Here is a 24675-nt window from a genome sequence, read left to right on the forward strand (position 1 = left end):
AACCTGTGTATTGCTGTTGGTTTTCCTGTCAGAAAATATGGAATTTTTTATTTTTTTTTTATTGTGGTACATTTATTTCTGTCATGTTTAGAACCCATGCAATGGTCTGTTATTCTCTGTGGGTCACTCAGGTAAGGCAAAGACAAACCCTGCTGCCCTGGACTGCAGAACAGCGCAAAGCAGAGAGCAGGTGAGAGAGTTTCATGGGAGAGGGGATGTCCAACTCGAGCTTCTCCTCTGTTACTGTTTTCAGCCTGCTTGACATTTCTCAGAGTAAGCTGTATTTCAGATTAGTAGCCCTTGGCAGTAGGCTGGAGAAAGATGAGATTTTAGTGTGATAAGCTACACAGGCATGGGGGGGAAAAAAAAGAATATGTGTGAAAAATTGAAATGACAAGGTCATGTTGATAGCTTGGTTGTGGGAGCTGCCACGGTAGTTTGTTGCATTATGATTAGAGATGGGCCAACTAGCATGAATGAGATGAGAGCTGGTTTGAACCTTCATCCACTTCTCTAACCAGACTGCAGAGGAGCCCATGGTGAGGCTAAAATACATCTAGCACTTGTACATTTGGTTTCTCAGCATTATTTAATGAGCTTCTGCTTCTGACAATTTAGCCCAGAATAGAAAACAGGAATCTAGAAAAATTGTCAGGACATTAATCCAGTCTAAAATCCTTCAATCTGGAAAACTTGATTGCATAAAACCACTTAAAGACATTTTCATGCCATTCCCAGACTTCCATCTGTAGAAAAGAGCTCCATATCCCTGTTAATAACCATCCTGTTAACAAAATGAAACAAAGTCTGCAAAGCTTTCAAATTTCAACACGGGGTCTTTTTAATTATGAAGCCCTCAGATGAGATGCCAAGCTGCTGTCAAAGGGTGAGTGTGAGAGTAGTCTGTGTACGAGGACTTGCAGTGGGAACTGCACTGAGCTAGGCATACGATCCCTCTGTCAGCTGTTTCTCTTCTCTTTGGCTTTATCCTGTGGGAAGTAGCTTTACATTCAGATTCAGACTACAAGGGATTCTACGAAAGCTGAATTTCTGCACTGGCCGTGCTTATTCTGCAGTGTGTGTCACACTCCCCGCAGTGAGGGCTAAGTTCTCCCTATTTTGTGCAGCCTCTGTCTAATGCAGACAAAATTCCTCTTCTCACAAGGATTCCAGGAGAAAGCAAAGGCAGAGAGCAAGGGCAAGTGGAGACAAGCACTGCAGTTTACCTTGGACTCCCTGTTTTGAAACACTTGCCAAGCTCACTGAGGTAATAGTTGTGATTTGATTGAATAACAAAATCCATATCCAGCCCATTTCTCCAAAGTGCAGTCAGAAGTGCAGGATTCTTCTCTTCCTTTTGCCTTAATAATGTCACTGCTTAGTTCTTGGTTACAGGTATTCATGATGGATACAGTGGGGCAGAAATACACAGGAGTCCAGAGTGTTTTGAAGTGGCTCTAGGAGTCACTGAAATAATGACCTATATTGGTGTAGGAAACTTTTTTCCTGACCATTTTCATCCTCAGTGTGCTTTACAGACCTGAGAGCTGCATCTCTTTGAACTGTGGCAATGCAGAGCAGAAAGCAGCTTCTCCAGCTGAGGCTGCAGGGAACACTGCTACGTGAGGACTGGAAGGATAAGCAGAGCTTCTCACCCATATCTGGATAAAGGATTGCCTCTTAACATGCTTTCCCTTTCTTCCCCTCCCTTCCACTCCCCTCCCAAAAGTATACAGTAGTGAAAGAAGGTAACCAAAGACTCCTTTTCTCTTTTACTTGGAGGTAAATGGACCTGACCTACCTCTTAATGAAATCTCCTTTTTTACACGATGAAGACAGCAGCTTGGAAAAACAGAAAAAGAAAAAGGTGGCTTTCTCCTTCATGTGTAAATTTTCTCTAAGGAAAATAAAACTTGAAATTAACCTTGTCTGTGATTTAAACTATGTGTATAATTTATTATTTACCCCCAATTATTTTCTTAATGGCTGGGCTTCCATAGTTTAGTAAGTTGCTGCACTTAAAAGGGCCCTCTAAGAGACGTGTTTGGATTTTTTAACCAATTATGATCCATTTCTGCAGATTAAATAATGCTTCTGAAAACATGATGCAAGGCCTCAGAATATTGTCCACTGGTACCTGCAAAGTCCAGTGAACTCCTGATTCAATACCTTTTTGACTTTGTAGTTATTGCAGTCTGTTTTATTATTGTGATGAATTTACTCGTACGTAAAAATAACAGGCATTATATGGCTCTCTCTATATATAATACATACATAATGTTTTCTTTTTCAGGGAGTTTAAAGACACATGACTTCGATGTTACTGAAGATTGTGTCATAATCATCAAATGGAGCTCGTGCCAAATAAACCAGATGGAGCTTTCAATCAACAAACTGCATTTATTTTTGATATCTGTGGCTTATTTGTTACCCATGCACCTTTTAATAGGATAAGGTAAGGAAGAAACCTGCTCCCAGAGAAAAAAAGAGAGCTATTAGAAGCTCTCATCTTATTATCTGACCTGACAGCACAAATAGATGATGGGAAAAAGTCAAAGGACAGTACCCAACTCCAAGTGGAAGGGATTCGTTTGATGCTTTCTGCTAGAGCAGAAGGTGGCATGAGTAATTATTTCATCCTCCCATACTAGGAAAAATTTCAGAGTATTTTTATTTATCTGTGCACATATTACTCCTTAATTATTTTTGGTTACATTGCTATACTAGCACATTTCTTTTTTTGTCTCTTTGCTTGAACAAATATAATTGGATTGAATATATAGCTTTGCTTGTGTCTATATCAAATTGCTTTTATATACATCTTTGTATATACTGTATTACATTCTGCCTGTAGTACGAAAGAGACAAAAAGTAAGGAGTTTGATAGGTAGCCAATATGTGTCACTTTTTTGTATGAGGTATGACATAAAAAAGCCCTATGGTTATGACTCACTTTGGTCTTCTAGAGACAGAGAGACATAGGGAATATATATATATATAAAGAAAAAAAAACTCTTATTTAATTGCTTTTGTTTTGTTTTTTTCCAAATGCCTCTTTTTTGTCTCCTTTTTTTTTTCCTGTCTTTTCTGCTAAGTGAAGATGGATAATCCAAAATAATACTCCCCTAAGTTTCTTTTTGCATTTGAATTTATGAAGACTATTGTATGAAAAATTATGTTGCTTCTCTGAAAGCTGTTCAGCTTTATGTGTAATTTCCTCTTATCTTCTCTTTATTCACATGTGTTCTCCTAAGAGAAGAAAAATATCTTTTTATGGCCTAGGGTGTATTTTTTTGTTGCTGAGACAGATGAAAATTCTGTATGGCAAATGCTCTCATGTTTATAGAGAACAAACAATCCTACACATTCCTTCTCTGCACCTGTATAGCTTGGTCTCAATCACATGCCTGCACTTCTGTAACTTTGGAGACTTTCTGCCCCACTTGCATGAGGCTGCAGGCGTAGGTTGGAGCCTACTTCCTTTGCCCCTCATGAAGAAGTTAGAACACAGAAATGAGGATTTTTCCATTTAATTTTAATACTTTGATTTCCTACACAAAATTTTTGAACAAGATCTGAATTTTTCCTTACCATGTGGATTGGTAGTAGAATTTCATGGTAATGAGCTGAATGAATTGCAAGGGGAGGTTTTCATACTTGATGCAGTAAATGCATTTAATATATCAGTGCAATTCATATGATATGTGATTTTCCAAAAAAATTTCTAATGGATGAAAGACTGAGTTTAAGACTGACATATGAGGACTCTTCCAAAAAATTCAGATTCTGCATGAGATGTTAATATCTGAGTATGGGGGAGTCACCTGTGTGGATTGATCTGGTGGGCTCAGTCCAGTGCCATTCACCTCTCCACATCCAGCACTGTAATCAGCAAGTCTCTACACAGATAGAAGAGTTAAGCAATCAGGATGACTTAACTATCTACTTGACCTTTAAGATCCCTTCAGAACAGGTTTGATCCACACTGATTTACTTTATCCTTCAAACCACCAGATCTGTATTAAAATCCTGATTGACCAGAAGTAATTATTTGGTGCCTTACGTTAGCAATGTCCCAAGGCCCAACATGAAAACTGGGGGTGAAAGTCACACCTTACTGAAGTCAAAGGGAGGATTGCTTTCAGTGGAACTGGGATTTCTCCCAGAAAACCGTAACAACAGTGTTTGGGTCCTATCTATGTCTGAAGGCATGTGGATCTTTCTATGGTGCCCATCATATTATGTAAAAGGTATCTCACAAGCTACTCTTATATATTCGTCTAAAATAGGAGATTTTATAGAAAAAGTACAGTGATGAATAAATTATGTACTGGGTTACTACAAAACACTGTATCACCTGGTATGAAAATTATACTGTTCTGTCATTCCTTTGGTAACGAAAGACTTCACTTATTCATATATTTTTTTTTTTACTGAACATGAGGAATACAATACATTGCGGGAAAAATGCAAAATCAACATTAGGCAGTTCTCTCACAGGCATAGGAGCAATTAACATAGACATTTGTGATAATGACCGACATATATCCTTGGATTTCCATAACTACTTCTTAGTAACTTTAGGCATTTAGTTTCCTGCCTTAAAATTCCTTCAAAGGAATTCATTTCCATAACCTGCCACTCTCTGGGCCAGATGAATCAGCTGCCTTTGTAACTCCCTGTTTTGTCTCTAGGGATAGTTTTCTACATATATCTTGATCCAAGTAGGTTGGATTCTTTCCAAAAACTGCTGAGAAACTAGACTGACCTCAGTCATGTAGGTGAAGTACAGATATGCAGTTAACTCAGTATACATCAACTATTAGGTAACAAGATTTCTAGGCCTGTCTTAAAAATATATTTGGCTTATTCTGATTTGACTGTAATTATGTCATGCATGAAATTCTATTTGCTTAGAGGCAATCTGTAAACAATTTTAACTACTCTCACCTATGTACGTACTCCAGACATTGAGGATGGGCTACTGCAGAATACTAGCACATGTATGGATATGAATTCCTAAAAGAAACAGAATAAAATTATAGAAGACAAAGTTCTGAGAACACCTTTCCTAAAGCACTGCCATATCCTACATACAGCTTTTTTACTGAATTTTATACTAATATGGTGCTCCAAGTGTGACACTGAGTGTTTACATTAACAGACAGGACACTTCCTCCAAAGCCAATTCCTATTTTTGACATGCAAAACCAGAGAGGCTTCTTCACATATGGTTTATTCTTACCCATCCAGAAACAGAACAAAATACCATCTAACATCTACTGGGAGAATGACAGCAATTTAAAATTCAGATAGTCAGCTGGAAATAGTAGAAAACTTACAGTCTTAAAATAAATAAAATATTTTATAATTTATTATTTTCTACAAAGATATATAAACATATGCATTACTATATATCATAATTATACATTGTATTAATAAAATATACAATATATAAGTTTAAATTTTTCTGTGTTATACCATAATATTTAGAAAATATTTTATATCCAATTATATCTATTTTAAAGAGTGTATTATAACTATAAATAAGTTATTAACTATAGTTATATAAATGATTATGGTATATTCATTTATATTATAAATTCCCCCATTCCCTGATGAATATTCCCTCTCTCTCCTGGGCAGGATTTCTGAGATATTATCACATGGTTCTATCATGGATACTTTCTGCAGGCACCAGTTTGCCACCAAAGATACTAATCATGAAAGAAAGTGGTATAGAAACTCATATTGATGTTTTGCCTTTCCAGAGGAAGTAAATGACAGCAAAGCATATTTCAAGGTCTGGTTGCCAACATACTCAATTAAGCAGAGTTTGGAGGAGGAGGAGAAGGAGGAGGGGGATGGCTGGAAACTCCCAACCATACTACAAATGACAGCTATCTGCTGTCAGAGACCTGGTGACGTTGAACCAAACTGTGAAATATGTGTAATTCTTCAAATATCGCTGATGATGTAGCACCAGATTTTGATTTTTTTCCATGTGCATGTGACTGCTTTTGACCATGACAGGTTTTCATAAATCTGGTGTCATTATAGAACACATGACTTGTGTCACCACTGCTACAACAAGAGAAATCCATCACAGATCAAAGTGCCAGGAAAAGTCATCTTCACTATATAAGCCCCACTTAAGCTTTCCAAATACAGCTTGAGTGGAATTTAAGTGGGCCATAGACCATGTTTCTGCTCCTATACATAGACATGAATTTTACAATTTGGAAACAAAACTAAAACATAAAGTATTTTCTTATGTAACACAAAGCTATCTGAAGTCACAAGGCCATTCAGACCTAGCTATCTTTGCCAATATTTTACCTTGAATGCCATGTTAGTTTTTGTAGAATATGAACCTAAACAATAAAACTTTGCAGTATTATTTTAATGCTTTTAATATTAGATCTTCAACCTATGTCTTATATTAGATCTTTCTGAACAGAGCTATCTGTAACAATCTCAGACCACAAGCTCTTTGAGCAAGGATCATGCTTGCCTACTTGTTCATGTGTTGCATAGATTGTTGCAGGCTACAAACAATAACTTTTCAACTGTAAGATATTTCTTGAACTCTGAAAAATCCACATTTATTTATCTCTCAATGTTGTGTATATACATATATATGTATGTATATGTATATATATGTGTTTGTGTGTGTATGTATATATATATATATATATATATAAACTGATAAATATATATATTTGCCTACAGGAGAGTGATGGTTCTACTTCTCTGTAATGCTTCTAGACTTAGGCAGCCTCTTCATATTCATATTCACATTCACATTCTTTTTTTGCCTATCCAATATTTAAATGTAATGCTAACTTCTATTTTTAATGTGTTTTTTATAGTAAGCAAAGTCTAGGACACTTTAAAATAGCTATACAATTAAAAAAATATATAATGAGATATTTTTGATAGTTTGATAGAGATATTTTTGTCAGCCCATTCTTTGCAATGAGAAAAATCCTTTTTGTGATTGATTTCAGTAGATTCCAGCACCTGCTTTCATTCCCAAAATTTAAACACATAGATTTTACTAAGTCTGCAGCCTATTATACATACTTGTTTCATGCAGTAAAGTAGGAAACTCTGTACCTCTACAGACCAGCAATCCACACTGAGGTGTTTGAGTTAGCTGTGTGATCCTAAAGATCATTTTTATTCTACTGATATTAATTTCTCCTTATTTCAATAAAACAATAGAAAAGAAAATATTCTGTTCATCAAGGCACACGTATCTAATTTCATACAATATTTCATTTCAAATTGTCTTATATTATTCTCTCTGATTCTGTTAAAAAAAATCACTATAGTGGGAGAAAGTCAAACTAGAGATTATATTAGGCTCAGGCAAATGGTATTCACCTTTTATAGTCCCTATGTTTTATAATGAAGATACTTCATTGAAACAATGATGCATACTTCAACAGTTCCCTGGAGAGCAGTGAATCCTGTTTGGAGAGATTCATGAATATGTGCATTAGCACAATCCAACTGGAACTTGCCCTTAAAAATGAACCACAAGAGAAGCTGATCAGTTCCCGCTTATGTATATAATCAGAAGGTTATCATATTATCTCCCCCTCCACAGGGAAAAGCAGATGCATATTCTTCTACCACTAGAAGAAGAGAAATGCCAAAGAAAACAACAATACCCCCCTACTAGGCTTTCAGCAACATTTACTCTATGAAACCAGAAAGACCTTTTACAACAAGAGGAGGAGCTTCTCTAAACGAGGATTTATATTGCATACAATTAGTCAGAGTGTAAACCTTTTAAAAAAAAATTACATCTGCATTAATTTAGTCAAGGCCATCAATAAACCAGAAGTGAGCTCAAAGACTGCTATAAATGGCAGAGAGATGAGACAAACATTTCACAGAGTCAAGGTTTGCGAAGATATACATGAAGCTCTGTGTCCTGAAGATGAATGAGGAACACTTGGCAGTTCTTGAAGCAGTAGTTTATTTAAAGTGCAAAAAATTCAGTGAAAAATACTTCTGGCCAGCAGTTGGTGCCCAGCTTTCAAGAAAAATGGCAGACCACCACCAAGCTAGTGACAATGATAAAGAATAGTCACATAGATTTGCAGATTTATCTTTAGGTTTGTAGCAACCTCAGCTCCGTGAAAAAGCGCGTAGCGGTGAGACTCCTTACCACCTTTGAAAAGAAACTGAGAAGAGCTACTGCCTTATCATGGTGCATATTATTAAGTAGTCATTACACATACCAGACAGTAGCAATAAACTTTATCATCCAAAATGAGCAATCATTTGATCTAGGCTTGGAAAGATTAAACAGTGCAACGAAACCGGAAAGCAAAAATGAAATTATTGATCACTTTCTGGACAAAATATACCATTTCCTTATTACCACCTCTTCTATAGCCTCTCAGTCTGTAACATTTGTATCCATTACATTGGTAGCTAATTGTCCTAAATACAAAATAGATTTTGCTTAAAAAGATGTTCTCAATTTTATTATGGTTAAGAAAAATTATGATGCCACTAACTGACATGTTTAATTTAAGTTGTCCAAAAGTCATTATTAAGATATCAGTGAAAAATTTGGAGAAACTCGTGCAAAATGTAGCTTCATGTTATCAAAAGCCACAAAGACTGTTGCTTTATTTTTTGGAATATTTTTCAGGTATGTATCAGGAGTCCAGCCTTGTGTTTCGCAGTCCAAAGATCCCACATTCAAAAGCTTTTTGGTCTGTGGTGTTTTGTGTTCTGGAAGCAAAAAACACTGTGTCTCTATGTACTAGTTTGTCTGCTATTAGGAGAGAAGCATTATGCCTTCTAAATAAGATATATAGAGATGGCATAATTATACCCTCTAAAGAGGATATAATCTCATAATTGTGCAGCAGAGTTATCCCAGATTGCACCACAAACCATTCTTGAATGCCTGATAAACTAACACGGGGCTCAGCTACTAGTCTGAGGGTAATATTTTTATTTAAAAGCTGGTTTAATATTGAACACATGTGCACACATATGTTGGTTTGTGTGTATGAAGTACCCTATTTACTAAAACAGATCCTCCTGTCTGGTTAGTTTTTATTCACATGCACACAGATATACAGAAACCAAGCACTTGAAACACTCAGCTGTAATTTTTTTCCCCACCGCTAATAATGGCTCTTCAGCACAAAAAAAGAAAAACACTTTTTTTAAAAGCAGTGGTGGGGGGAAAGGCTAGCAGGTTTATTTTGCTTAACTTGCTGTGGTGTGTCACATTCAGCTCTAAACACTGCAGCTATTACCATATGTCATCAAATAACCAGCATAAGCAGCTGTGTTGTTCCTCACAGTGACCCCATCTAGAAGTTAAGAGACCAGGAGCAGGATGATACTTATTTCTAGCCCCACACAGTCATGCACATGCCTATGCACAGTTCAAGAAAGTTTTTAAATGAAAAGAAATATTTCACCCTACTGAATACTTCACTGCTCCTATGTCTTGTTTTTGCAGGATGCATCACTGCACAGAAACATTTGCCAAATATATGGGAAAACCCATTAAATTCTGATGTTTCTCTGGGTGCAGTATAGATACAACACAACAACTACATATATATTTTTATATCTATATATGCTTTTGTGCCTGCTGTTTGCTGAGTTTTTGAACTTGTGCAAAAAGCAGTTTTCACCAGTGTAACAGTGATGTTTAGTGAAGACAAAGCTTGTTCATCACAGCAGGGGGACAAAGGGGAGGGGAACAAAGGTCAAAGGGTAAATTCCAATTGCTGAGACATGTTTTTATGAGTTGAATCTTAACCATGTGATAAGCAGCATTCAGAGTCTGAGCAAAATGGAGTAAGGAATTTTACTTTTCTGGGGGAATGTTCACAAACCACTGTACCAGTTTGATATCTGGCTGACAAAAGCAGGGTTCTTGCTTTCCAGTTGTTGCTTTCTCCTTTGTTTTAGTTGTCAAATGGAGTGTTCTTAGGTGATTAACATGTTCCTTCAGCCTTTGGAAATGGAGAGGAAAATGAGTGCTTGGTTTCTGCTGTTATGCATGGCAATTACTTTTGCTTCACGGACAGAGTGCTTTTGATTCCCCAGATACACAAAAGGTGCTGGAGCTACCTTTTTGGTAGAAACAACATGCAAGAAGGAAGGGGCTTCCCTTATGTAGGTACAAAACCACTGTAGGCAGGAACTGCAAACACTGTGTGTGAAGGGGTAACAGCAGCAGCTGCTTCAAGGACAGGTGTAGCAGATTTTCCACTACCTCTTAAACAAATAGGATGGGATAAACTTTTGCCCTCTTGGCAGATCCTTTTCCTGGTGGTGAGCAATCCTGCTTCTCATCTTAGTATGTTTTCTCACTGGCTACATGGTAGGAATGCAGGAATCCTGCATCCAGGTAGATAGTGTTAGGAATATCCTCTTGTAGGATGCATACATTAAATGTACCTGTGCTGCAACTGAACTGATGATCTGCTAATCAGTCTCTGCACTATCTCTTGGTGGCTGAGCCAAAGGACCATAAAGGTGGGATTTTGGTAAGCAGAGATGCCATCCCCGCTGAAACTCCCGAAAAAACGTGTCATTAGAAGAATTTAATTAACTGAGTGTAAAAAGTTAGCTGGTAGCTCTATATCTGGCCTTGCTAAATCAGATACTCTGCTGATATTATTGTTTGATATAAATTAGTGCATCTACACCAGTTTATGCTTGCAAAAATATTAATCTGTTGGTTTTGTACAAGTTGTAGGAGTACTGCCAGTGATACCACAAATTAGGCCAAACAAAAATAATGAGCCACTTAAATGTTGTGTTACTATATATGAAAGAAGATTTAGAAAACAAGGTCCTCTCCTTGTCCTGTTCTTAAAGCTCTGTGAACACTGACAGTAATTTAATATAACCAGAACCCACCCACACTGTTTGATTCCTGTGTTTTGACAGACAATTTACCAGTTCCTCAGTTGCTCTAAATCTGCAGCTTCGTTTCAGTCACTGGAGCTACATCAGTTTATTCTACTTGTGGACCTGATCCAACACCTTCAAATAGCTACAGGAGGAGAAGATTTCTGCCTATTTTGTCCTGTTTTACAGTATCTGCTCCCTATGTTTTCTCATATAACAGATATGACATAATTTTCCCACCAATTACTGTTACAACCACCATAAGTGGTGGAAAATATGTCATGCAAGCTTGATCCTAAAATAAGCACCTCAAATGGTAAATGCTTCTGACTTTTAAGGACAACTGTCTTAAGTTCATACGATTATTGCTGAAGTTTATACAGTGGTGCGGTACAGTCCGTTTCACTTCAACAATACAATTTATTAATGGGAGTAATTGAAATATATCTTTTGCCTATGAGCAGAGCTGTAACATTTGCATCCAAATATTGGCGATGTCACACGTCCCCTGAAGGTCCAAATCTTTCTAAGTGCTTCAGGGGAGATAAGAGAGATTAAGAGCCTGAAGAAATAGTCCTGTATGAGCTCTCATGTAAGCTTCATATTTGTCCTAGAAGAATCAAAGTGTAGTAATGGGGAATATTTTTCCACTTCTTAGGTTTTCATTGCAGTATCTTGCTTCTGTACCACTTGTATAATTGAGTTTCCCTATTTCGGAATGGGTTCACTTGACCCCAGAATAACCTAAAATATTACTAAATTATTTTCACCATTTTCTAAGGAAAAAATGATTTCCTTTACTCCTAGTGTCAGCAAATAATAAAATATTGTTGCTTTGCTGATAGCACAGCAGACAAAACCCATAAACCTAAATAGACTATTTGCAATGCTAAAAATTGACTCAAACAGAAAGCAAAATTAACTTTTTAATTTTGTTTAAAGCAGAGATATTAAATAATCTCCAAAGTCAAACACTGTTAAAAATCTTATTTTAAACTAGGGAGCATTTGACAGCATTGAAGGCTTCACACAGCTAAACAAAAGCTTTCTGAGGGAAGTTTCAGAAGGCATTTCTTTATGCTTTGTCCATATTCTAAGTGCCCTCTACTGCCAGAGGAGCCGTACTACAGAGAAAGCCAGCTCGGCTGCGAGAGGAACCCACCCAGGGACTGCTGGAAAACAAGAATTTCATACTTCCCGGTACTGCTTTTCGGCCTATATGTAGCCGGACTTGAAAGCTATCAGCGAGAAGATGTAGCGTTTTTTAGAAGAACAAAAAGGAAAATGAATCCAGTGGTAAATGGAAATATGTAATCACTTATTTTCTCCTGGCAATGCAAGTTGTTCCTTCCTGCAGCTTGCTGTCCTCCATTGATTTTCCTACCTACTCGTGATGTCTGTTTGGGCACTGGAGAGGAACATTTCCCGAAGAGCCATCCCAGGGTTTTCACCGGGACATCACCGGGGCCCGAGGGGCGCAGGGGGAGCGGGGAGCCCGCCCTGTGCGGCTGTGGGGACAGCGGGGCAGAAAGGTAACCAACCCTGCAGGCACTCTCAGAAATCCTTTCTGGGGCACAGGGAGGTGTCTGGGGCTGGACTCGCTCCCCTGGGAAGGAGCTCTCCTGCCCAGCGCTCAGTGAGATGCTGTGCGTTCCTTATGTGACATTGCGCTGCATTTCTCAGCAGAACCGTTCCCATTTTTTTCACCAAGCTTGTATTGTTCAACAGAGACAAAAAGTTACTTAGGAGTTTCTGGGTGTTATTTCCACGTAAAGCGGTCAGACAGAGAAAATGCAAGTCTGCACTATGTGGAGCTGCAGATCTGATTGTGAAAATCAGTTCTGAAAGCGCAGTGGGGAAAAAACAACTCATCTATGACTCAACTTTGGCCTTTTATAAGTTAGAAGTGGATGTTTATGCATTCTAGATAGTCTTAGTACACTTAAAAATCTGTATTGTAGATAGAGCAAGAACATGCACGCACATATGTGTGTACATATATATACAAATGTGTGTGTCTGTATTTACTGTGTATTTGTGGTGATGGATAGTCCAATCACACTGACCAAGCTGTGAACAAACATAAGCCCTAACACTGAAGTCCCTGGTCTCTGATCAGATTAACCCTTCATCTCCCAGCCCACCTGGCAATGCACTGGAATTCCCTGACAGATTCCTGTCTCCTGCAGAGGTCATTATGAGTTCAGGTACAGTCTCGGCATTTGAAAGGTACAGGAATCCTTGAAAAGTGGGAATTATGGCCATTTGTTGGTGATGTGGAGGCCTTGCTGGTTACTGAAGTGACCAATGCTGTGGGTGCAGCTCCATCGTGGGGATTATTGAAGCTGTTGGGAGTTCCCCATTCTGCAACAGCCAGAGCTTCATTATAAAGAAGCATCTGAGAAATTACATTTTTGTTGCTTTTTTCCTCTTTTTCTGATTTACAATATGAAAGACATTCCATAGACCTGTGTGACCTCAGGGTGATATTGAAAAACTATAAAAGCAAGAGCTCAGCTATATTCGCTGCTCTTCCTCATGAACGTACAGGATTTTTTTTTACAGGATGTTCTGAAGTGCCATGTTCAACCTGGTTTAAATAAGGCAAGCTACAGGAATGAGTTTGCTACTTTTTGGAAAGGCTTTGAAACCAGCTTCACTTGCAAAATATGGGATAGCAGTTTTTAATGATTTTTCATAGGACTTAGCAGAATTCTGAAAAACAAATTAAAAAATTTTAAAAAAATTAAAGTAAATTAAGTCTAGATTCATCAGATCATGAAGTCAGTTCTTGGACTTCCTAGCTGAGATTCCTTAATAAGCAGTTCATATTGAAAGTGAACAAATTTATTCACTGAACATAAGGAGGCAGGTGTCCTTAAGAATTTTTTGCTTCTAGAAATACTCTCATGTTTTACTATACAATTTAAATTACAACAGCCATACGAGATAGAGTTGAATTACCTTCCACTATATATATAATATATATATGGATATATATGGATATATATGGATATATATATATGACACTTCTGTGCATGTAAGACTTATGAGGCCTCCTGCACTTGAAAGTGCACTTTTGTTTCCATAAGAGTAACTTTCAGCAGGATGGTGATCCTTCAAGCTTTCCAAGGGCAGGACATCAGCCCTCAGCTCAGTGCAGAACTCCAAATGCTCAACAGATTTTATTGTTTGAATCTCCATGCTCAATTTGTTCTTTGTCCTCTGCTGAGAGTGGAGACAAAAGTGTTGATCATTTCCTACCTCTATTGATGGATTTCGTTCTGGATGCAATAGTTTGAGGTGACAGATTTTACTATGGGAAGAAAGCCAGACACTAGAGCTCTTCAATATAGCATAGGCAGTATAGGCAGACTGAACAAGAAGCTGTGATTTCAAGTGGAAAATGGACAAATTCAGCTAAGCAAGAAACTATGTATAAAACCAAAACACACAGCTCTTCTCCAAGTTATACAAACTCTTAGCATCTTCAGATAAAAACATGATACTTTCAAGGAAGTTACTTTAGTCAAACAGAAATTATTTGGTTTACTACAGAGGTAACTGGGTAGAATTTGGTGGCTTCTGATGTCCCTTTAGATGCTGGCTTACACTGATTGACAGCAAAAGGTCAGAACTGATGATATTCAGTAGACCCCTCTAGCCAGAGCTCCATGAACGTTTGTGTATGGAGATGCACTAGATATTAATGATATTGGCTTCTCACAGCCCATGCCAGATTTGATTCAGGGACTAGATATGAAAGGTGCATGTAATGAGATCCAAAAGTGACTGCAAGCAATTTACTTCATCTTGAATTCTGGTAGTTTAAGTGGGTCACTCTCCAGTGGTGGAGTTTGATTTGCCAAGAATGGTACAGTTCCTGTCCTGGAGTGCTGGCCAAACCACCACAGGTGGCTGATGAAATCCAGGACTGGGCAAACTAGTCAGCAGCAGACTGAGGCCACCGCTAAAAAATAGAACGAATACATACAGAAAAATCTAGCAGTATGAGTGGAGTGGAAAAGCATCAAAGACTGGTGCTCCTGAGCTATTGTATCAATGTTTCTCAGCTGCTCAGGCCAAGCATTCCCAGCAAAGGATTCAGAGATGCCTTCTCATCACTTACCCTTTCCTTGACTGGCTCACCACCCTCATGTGGGAGCCACACCTTTACAGCTCCCTAGTAAAAATGGGGCACAGTGCACAAGCTGTTTATAGCAGCTCTCTCCTGGAAGACCATGAAGTTTTATAAGCTCCAGTTGTTCGAATCGAAGATGCCACATTCTCTACTCCTCTATGCCAGTGACCAGCACTTCCCAGAGACACAGCCTTGCTAACAGAGAGTGGCCCAGCTCCTCTGTCCTGGCTGAGGACAATACTGTGCTTTGCCTCCCTCTTTGGCTTACACCCACTGCTCTCATGCTGGGTCTTGCTCATACAGATGCACACGCCGTCTCCCCATGTGTATCATCATGTTATGGATACATGTGGTAAGTCCTGTACACTCCGGTAATGTGCATTCCTTCAAGTATTCTTGCACTGCATAAATATTCTGTACATGCAAATACATAGCTATTGCTAATATTCCCTTGCATCCCTCTCCCTTCCACTTAAGAGCTCAACCTTCAAGCCACTAAGAAAATCTCAGCAAAGGATAAGGAATGAAGAAATTTTATTTAAAAGATACACTACTTCCACTATATTGAAGTGAGCCATAAAAACCTTAAAGTCAGATTATTAGAAAGTATTTAACTAGCTAAGTATTTGGAAGCTTCTTCTCATCCTGGTTGCAAAGATCTCAATAATTCCTAGCTCAGACTTAAATAAGTGCTAGTAAATCTTGACATTACTACTATGAAAAATCATGCACAAAATACTATAAGCGACAGTCCTGCTTATATCAACCAGTAGAGGGGTGAACCTTCTCTTATTATGAAGAATTAAACAAGGTAATTTAATGAGTATTGATCAACTGCAGTTATTGACAGAAAGATGTTATCAAACTACCTGATGAAAATAAAATTTTGCTTTGCAACAGTACTGTTGATGCCATAAGCTCTATGAAGCTTTTGATATGCTTTTTGAAGATTTGAATTTGGGATCTAGAGCTGTATAAAATAAGTGTTTTACATATCACTTAAGTTAACCCTCAGCTCATGGCTCTTGAAGTCTATGTGGGAAATTATCACTGAGTAGAATCTCACTAGAATTTTTTTTCCAGCTTTGTCATAGTTTTATTAATAACTCATAGAAATCATCTAATCATATCACTTCTGATGAAGTTTTCATATAAAAGAAAGACTGAAAAGTGATAAATAAGGATAAAAGCAGATCACTAGTATAAGAGAATCTGTACTGCATAGAGAGCTAGAACAGTCAAACACATGCTTCAATACCAATGATAAAAGGTTCTTTAGCCAAAAGAAAATATATGTTACATTAAAAATAAAGAAATTCTGGATTGTAATATTATCAGACAGTATTTCCAATGAAAGAAGAAGTAGCACTCATGGCAGACACCTGAATATTTGTTGCATCTGAGTAGCCATTTTGGCTTCTGTGAGTAAAGGTGTGATTTAGTGAAATAAAAAGCAAAACACCTGAGGGTTGTAGTGTCTTGATACTGGAGCATCTGCTGTTAGAGTCCAACACTGCTGTCCATACTTTAAGGAAGATACTGCAAAAAAATCTGAGAGGTTTCAGAAAAGAGGTAGGAAACAAAGAAAAAAGCTGCAAAAATTACTGTAAATATTAAAAATGTTGGTAAAGTTGTGTTATTATCAGTTCACATCTGAATATGTAGTCTTGATCATGTGTATTTTGGATGCCATATTTTGACTAAGCTTCTGTGGATCGTTTCAGATGAATCTAGCACTTACTGTAATGCAGTAACAACTTGGGTGGTTTAGAGCTTCACCACTGTTGACTGTATAACTGCAATTTTTTCTCTCTCAATATTCCTGTAAAAAAGATAGCAAAAGAGTAAGCCCAAATTCTAGGTGTAGATAAAGAGTTGTGACATGTCACCTTAGCTAATAAAGCCATCTACATAATTAGAGCCTGGAATTTGCTGTACTTTATGCACATGTTGAGGAATGAACAACAGAGCTATTTCCCCCTTGCCTTCAGAAGCATGTCTATATGCAAGTCTGTCTCTGTGCAAACATCCCTGGTGTGATAAAGAATGGCTGGACAGCTGGCAGGCTTGTGTTTGCCTCTGCTACAGTGAAGTATGGAGGTAAGCAATGAGAGACAGCGGCAAGGAAAGGCCTTGTGCAGCACTACCAGCTTGGTTTGAGCTGCTTGCTCAAACCTGAATCTGGGCATTGCTACCAAGCAGCAGAGGTAAGACTTTGAACTCATCAGAAAGAAGGTCAAAAGAGCAGATTTTCTCAAATCTGTAGTTATCTACATGGGGAAGAGTACTTTGAAGAATGCACAGTTGTTCAGTCTAGCAGAAAGATATTATAAGATCCAACACCTGGAAGCAGAAGTGAGAATAATTCAGACTAGACATAAGGCTTGTATTTTTAACATTGTGAGTAATTAGGCATTGTGAACTAGCAAGTCTGGACTGTGGTTTATTTTTCATCACAAGAAAATATTAAGATTGGGTATTTCTCTAAAAGGTATATTCAGCTCAACCATAGCTGTAAGACTATAAACAGGAATTAATTCAGGGATGTTCTTTGACTTATGTTATATGGAAAAGGACAAGAATAGAATAGATAATCATAGTATGGCATTTTGCCTTAAAATGTGGATAATTGTGAGTTTGAAAAGAGAAGAGAAAATGCAAAAGATTTATGGAAAAGATAGTTCAATTAATTAGACAGTGAGCATTTTTAATCTCTGTATGCACTTCTCTCTCTTTTGTGCAGCTAAGACTCTACGCAGTGTATTTGAACAGACTTGCACCAGTACTGACCAGATTTATTCAGAAGCTGGAAGATAATACCTCAGCTCATCTTCCACTGTGGATTCACTGCACTTCCCTGAGTTACTGAAAAAGTTTCAAGTATGAAAAAACTATCTGTGGTCTCCAGGGCTGGCAATAAAACACAAAAAAAAAATCCCTGAGAATGAAAACAGCTAGCTTGGGTAGATGGGAGAGATCTAAACATCTACTTAGACCTACAAGTTGAAGTTGTGGATAGCTCCACACTTCAAAGTAATAATTTAACCCATGACTCTGACAAGTCTGTCTGCTCTATTCTCTGCTGGCCCAAGCACTGAAATGCCAGTTCAGCAGATGACCTGAACCACCCATTCCTATTCCCTGTTGACCAAAATCTAAATGGTATTTCTAGAAATGTCATATTTTTGCGTCATTTTCCCCCTTTTCACAGTTCTTGCAAATCTCTCAGACACCTGGAACTCTCGACCAAGGACCAAATCCTTCATCTCCCACAATGGCAATAAACGATCAGAATTTAGGAATAGAAATAGGTTGCAGCTGCCGCATATAATGCCACAGATAAAGCAGAATGGAAAAAGTCAGCTTTTATTGCTTCCCTAAGAAAAGAAAAATTAACCCTTGACTTGCAGTTCTATAGTCACCTCTTATTTGAAGCATTTTTCTTCCAGTTATTTCCAGGAACAAAAGCTCAGAACTAGAGTCTGCTCTCGCTTGCTGCCACTTAAACTCTTAGGGATAGTTTTAGAACTTCTGGGAAAAAAAAGTTCATCTTCCCTGAACCTGTGCATTGCCTAACAATGCCAATAATAATTTGCTCATCATTTCATCAATTTCTACATTTATTATAGTTTTATCACATGTTAGAGATGCCTAAGATTTTTTTGCATGGTAGCCAGACCCTGTCTAATGTCATAATGAAGCTGGGTGTATAAAGATTTCACCGATTAGGATCACTGCATAGCTAGTACTGCCCTATTTATTTCTAAGATATTGTAGCAGCTGAGATCAGATGAGGTATTTGGGCCAGTAGGTCGTTTCACCAGGAAAGAGGATGGTGCTGTCTCTTAGGGGTCCTAAACCCAAGCAAACCAGGCAGTATATAACATTGCAAAGTCTCTCAAATGTTTTTGATGAGAGCCAGAAGTAACCATCAGAAATCTTGGTCGTAACAAAGCTGGCTTTTAAAAACAAAAATATTAAATTGTACTACAAATGTGCATACAAACAAGCTGAAATAATAATTTTCATCAAGACCCTCAAGTGTTATTAACATCCTTACTAAGCTTGAGATAATGATCTGTTTGGAAAATACTCTATCAGCTACATCTGTTCACATGTGAAATGGTGAAAGATGGAAAAATAAATTATGCCACAACTCACAAGAAGTTTTTCCTGAATCACTGACTGCATCAGCAGTTTGGAGTAGGTGCCTTAAAGAGCCTTCTCTAGCAAGTCCCTGTTTTTCCCAGCTCTGTCTTTTAGGGACTCATGCCCACACACTGCACTTTTTTCAGCCACTGCCAACAATGGCTCCATTCTGTGACACAGGAAGGCCACTCACACACTGAAATGGCAACTGTCTGTACAGCATCCTCTGAGACAACTCAATGAATGTCAGCCTTGTCTTGTGCTCTGCTTCTCATGTAATTTCTGATTTATTTTAATTCTACCTTAGCTACTTGTACATAACTCTTTGAAACACAACTTTCTACTTCCATTTTTGGACCCCCTTTCTGGAGCCATGCAGTTGCTTCCCCATATAGACTTGCCCAGCTTGTGAGTTGGTTTAACCAATGAAGCTTCCCAAGCAGTAGAGCTTTGCAGAGAGCAGTCACAACTTGGTGCACTGTGAAAATACAAATCTTCCTTGCACATCCATATTTTTTTTGTGCACTCTTTGCTCAAATTCCTGCTGTACACAGCAATGTGATAAGGTCTTCACCAAAAAGTAAAGCAGTTCATGAGATTACAAGTTTGGGTTATGGCATAGAGAGGATGCCATCTGAAAAGAGTACTAAGAAAAAAAAGAAAAGCCACAGATTCCTTGAGGAAAGCACAAGTAACTCTCAAACCTTGTAAAAAGTGCAAGAAAATCACTGGCAGTTGCTGCCCCACTTATTTTGGGTGTCAAGGATGGAGCTGGTCTGGGTTCCTCACCCAGAGAAGGGTGAGAAAACTGTCGACCAGTATAGGAGATGCGGCTGCAGAGATGAATTGCTAAGACACACCAGAAAAGAATAAGTCAAAACAAGCTAATTTGGGAGTCTAAAAACATAGATTTCCTCACTTTAACAAACCTTTTTGAGCCAGAGCACCTAGACAGCAAATTTTATCCTGGAGAAATCTTTCTCCAATTTCTCATTGAATTTTTTTTTCTTCTTGCCCTTTTTCCCAAATAAGAGACCTTATATTCAACAGTGTCTTGGTAAATACTGGTGCATATTAAGAAAAGACCAGATTCAGTTCAAATTTTTCTTGTTTACAATTTCAGGCTGAATTCTGCCCTCCAGTCCTGACTCCAACGGGAGTAACACTTGTGTAATTGAATACAGAATGCAACCCTTAGGGTTTTGATCTGACCAGTAACAGAACTTTATGTGTGTTTAATTCATTTTTAGGTTTAGGCATTTTTTCGAATTGGGGCATAAGTTCTGCTCTCATGTTAGAAATGAAAATAATAAAAAGAGGTAGAAACTCATATTTGGTTTCAGTACATGCATCCATGCATACATCCATATGTAACATGTAGAGAGAAAGAGAGGAAGGAATGTCAGGAAGGTATTATTTTTAGAGGTATATAACCATTAGACATCCTTCCTTATTGTGGGAAAGGTCTTCAAATCAATGCAGTAACAAAACATTCACTTGTTGTTTATTGATGAGGATGCTCCTGTGCCCAGATATAACAGGGTCCTGTTCTGAGGGAGAGAGCCTGCAGCAAACTCCCTCAGCTGCACTGGGAGCAGGATCAGGCCTTGCTGGTTTGAAGGTCACTGCATAATACATTCATATTTACAGTACTGAGCACAGAATGGCCTTTTTGGTAGATTTTTTACTTTCCTGTAGGTTTTGTATTGTGAAAATATGACAATATTTAGGGTGGGGTAAAATATACCTGAAGAAAGAAAATAATATGATCATAAGGAAGGATATTTTCTGTAAGGAACTTGGCCTACTTAAGTCTGTGCATGGATCAGTAATAACCAACCTCCTCCTAGAACACTGAATTAATTCTCAAAGCTACAGTAACCCTTAAATTATCAAAGTTTTCCCAGTCCAAGGGAAAGTGGTTGCTGTACCAGATCTGAAAGCAAAATTGAGGGAGAGAGATAAAAAGGGCAAAGATAACATAAAAAGAGAACTCAGAGACAAATAATAGTTTAAAACAAAAACTAAAATAACACTATGATTTTTTACTCTAAAAAACACTTCAGAAGACTTGCACTAGTTCCAGTCTGGAGAGGCAAGGAACTAGGAAGTTTTTTGCAAAATATGGTATCAGTACAACAGGCAAAATGTTAGGACATTTTAGCAGATGGGGATGAGGAGAAATTGCAAAGGTAAATGTTATTTACCCAAGTTGCCTGAGAACTGATATGTGAAATCAAACAGTAATGGTGCTTTGGTTTAAAGCATCCACAGAGGCAGAGAAACAAAATATGATTTATGCAACATTGATCTTTTCTGAAGTTCCTATGATGCTGGTTATTGCAGGCCTGGAAATTCATTTCTGTGTCAGGTAAAGAAATAGACACTGTAACAAAATGTAAGTATCATATGGGAAGAAGGTCAAGATTAACTTTTGTACAGCAGCCATGCCCCAAAATCTTTTATAGCTGTTAGATCACATCAATGTGTATGTGGATAACACAGCCAGTTGATACAGTGTGACTGGATTTTCAACAGACTTTCAACAAAATCCCTCACCAAAGACTCTTAGAGAAACAAAAACTTGAAGATTAGTCATGGGCTAAATGGAAGGTATTCCTCAGGATTAGCAACTGGTGAAAAGAAGGGAAACAAAGGGAAACAGTAAGTGGTCAGTTTTCACAGAGAAGGACAATTACTGGCAGAATTCCACTGGAGAGCTCTCTTGGGATTCTGCTGTTCAACGTATTCATAAATTATCTGGAAAATGTTAAGTAGCGAGTTATCACTTTACAGTTTATGAGAATGATTCAGGATTAAATCTATGATGCAAAGTGTTATGGAAATGACTCAACAATAAAAATAACAGATGGAATAAAGGGTAAAAACCTGGAGGTAAACAGCTTTAATATATACAGGAGCAGACATTCTCATATGGCAGTGCCAGAGCAATGTTATTGACAGCAAAAGGCAAAGAGGAAGTTAGGAGTTACCAGAAGAAGAATAAAAGAAAAAAATATCATTGTGCTTGTGTGTAAGTCTCTGGTACATGCATACCCAGAGCTCCATGTGCAGCTAGAGTGAACAGTGTTGAGGAACACACTCATGGCTTCTGAGAGAGAAAGCCTGAGCCTGTCTTTGAGAGTCTCAATTACGTCTTTCATGCAACTGCTGATAACTTCACAGCCTGCAAACTGAGCCTAGTGTAAAACCACCCATCTTATATTTCCTGTAGAGATTCTGGGCAGCACAGCCAACATGATATGCTCAGGACATATCTGTTCCCATGAGGGATAACCATCAAGTGTGTGCTCTCTCCGCTAATCCTTTCTGGGAAGAGCTGGCTTTACTGTGTGCGTGTTGTATGGGTGGTTTGTGCAAGCAGAGCTACACTTTGTTGAGCAGTGTATAACTACACACTGCTGTCCAGGAAAATTATGCTGTCAGCATGGTGATCCTGCCAAGTTCCTGGGGGGATTCCCTTGCATCTCCTCATGCTTCCAGGGCATCCCTATGGCTTCATGTCAGGAAAATCTAAACAGTGGCTGGAGTGGACTCCCTGAGATCTGTTTGTTCAAGGCAGGAATTGCTAAAAAGCTTTTCAGCAGCAGATGCTGTACAGTTTTACAGAATCCAATTCCACATATTCCTACATATATGTGAGCACGTCCAGCTAAGTGTGCATGTGTGTTGATACCTCTGGATGGATGATAGAGACATTTGATACTGAACAGATTTATAGTTGTCTAATTGTGAAAATCATACTATATGCAGTAAATCCTTTTGCTAAGTCAGATTAAAGGTGCTGTTACTCATGGCAATGTAATACTATCTATAATTTCTGTGTTAAACTTGACATTATAAATCCTTTAATCTGAGTATTTAAAAGCTGTTCTATGGCTCATTTTTCAAACGGCATTCCAGTTAACACATTTACTGCTAATGAACCACGAACTTGTTCTTTCTTTCTTGCTGTTGACCAACATTATTATTTGCTCATCAAATAATTATTTTTTTTTGCTTTTTAATTTAATTGCTTCAATAAAAATATACACCAATAATGCATTTTTAATTACACTTCCCAGGTGACCTATGCAAAAAGAGGTTTTATAATGAAGCCACAATAATTAGCCTGTCACAGTCCAGTTTGGGGCTATTGTGTAGTTGTCCTTTCCATGGTTCACCTTAGCCTGACTGGAATTCTAAAAGCCTTATATATTATCTCCTGTAACACTTAGAAAGGTATTAAAAATGTGCTCAGTACTGGCAGAAGCAGGCTTTCTAATTATTGTCAACTATTTCCAGTATGACGTGGTAGATTCCCTTGAGAACTGAAACAACAGCCCACTCCAGGATTTGTAATAGGCCCTAGAGCCTAAGTAGTTGTAGACAGAGCTGTTTCCCTCAGGATAGATAATTGGTTTACACAGCAGCTCCACATCTGAACTAAATCTGTTTTTTCCTATTGTCATTTCCCTGTTAAATATACATAACTATTTGGGGGTATTAAATACAATGTGGCTGACTATTTAATAGCAGAATCATTTGCATGAGCTACTTTACCTGGAATGCTAATAACTGTTATCTCCCTACATTTCCATGCATAGATGATAAATATTATTAAGGTGAAATTCTGTGGTCCTTAATCAAGAACACCTTTCACTGAAGCCACTGGGAGTTTTGCTCAATTAAATATTGCAAAACATATCTCTCAGTTTGTTGAAAGTAAGATATCATCATTAAGATATTCTACCTAATGTTTTTATTGGTCAGCTTATTAAATGAGTATTAATGTTATGTTCAGGTATAACCAACACTGTAGGGTGCTGATCTTTTATCATCAGTTTATAAACCACTTTTATGAAATGCTCAATTACCAGAATTAATGGTTAAGAGACAAATACATTTAGTATTAGTGGAAATAACCTGATTCTAGCAACTAAATGTCCTGAGTCTGAGTTGCTATAAAGAGAAGAGAGATAGCTGGTTTATTTTTAAAATACATTTTACTTTAAGTCTGCAAATCTAGGAGCAGCACATACAAAAAATTGTAGAAGAAATCAAGGCACTGAAATAGTCGTGGTCTCTTCCTTTAACAGAGGATGCCTTACTACTTCATGTAAGGAAGAAAACAATTGTAGATAATTTGAATAAAACTTATTTGCTCACCACTTTTCAAGGAAGATAAAATCCTGAGTCTGCAAGTACGAAGTACTTCAGAAATTCAGGATGTTCAGAAATCACAGGATTACATCCTAATCCTTGTGGTTAAATGTGATACCCAGCTGTGCAGTGCAGTTAGAGATTTCATGTCTTTGACACTAAATTTGGTCATGTTGGACTTGAAGGACCCTAATAACAAGATTCATCCTGCATTTCCTGTTTTTCCCCTTATTTTAGTGAGTATCCTAGGTGCATAGAAATTATCGTGCCTGCAGATTTTTACCTGATGTACATAAGAACTTAAAATACCACAT

General features: G+C 37.8%; 1 long non-coding RNA gene across 3 annotated transcripts in view; it reads right to left on the reverse strand.

Moving 5' to 3' along the window:
• Positions 1–816: 816 nt before the first annotated feature.
• The window catches only part of LOC111932151 (uncharacterized), a 287756-nt gene continuing 263897 nt past the window's right edge, over positions 817–24675 (reverse strand). For 2 of the 3 annotated variants that reach the window (XR_015289000.1, XR_002865972.2), the window contains 2 exons: positions 4951–5019; positions 817–1895 (listed from right to left, as the gene is read on the reverse strand). This is a non-coding gene — a long non-coding RNA (uncharacterized LOC111932151). Of the gene's footprint in view, positions 1896–4950; positions 5020–5156; positions 5280–7389; positions 7476–24675 lie in introns of all 3 variants that reach the window. The other variant, XR_015288998.1, reaches the window with a different exon arrangement.

Source organism: Cyanistes caeruleus, chromosome 7, assembly GCF_971803275.1.
Source record: "Cyanistes caeruleus chromosome 7, bCyaCae1.hap1.1, whole genome shotgun sequence".
Classification (NCBI taxonomy): domain Eukaryota; kingdom Metazoa; phylum Chordata; class Aves; order Passeriformes; family Paridae; genus Cyanistes; species Cyanistes caeruleus.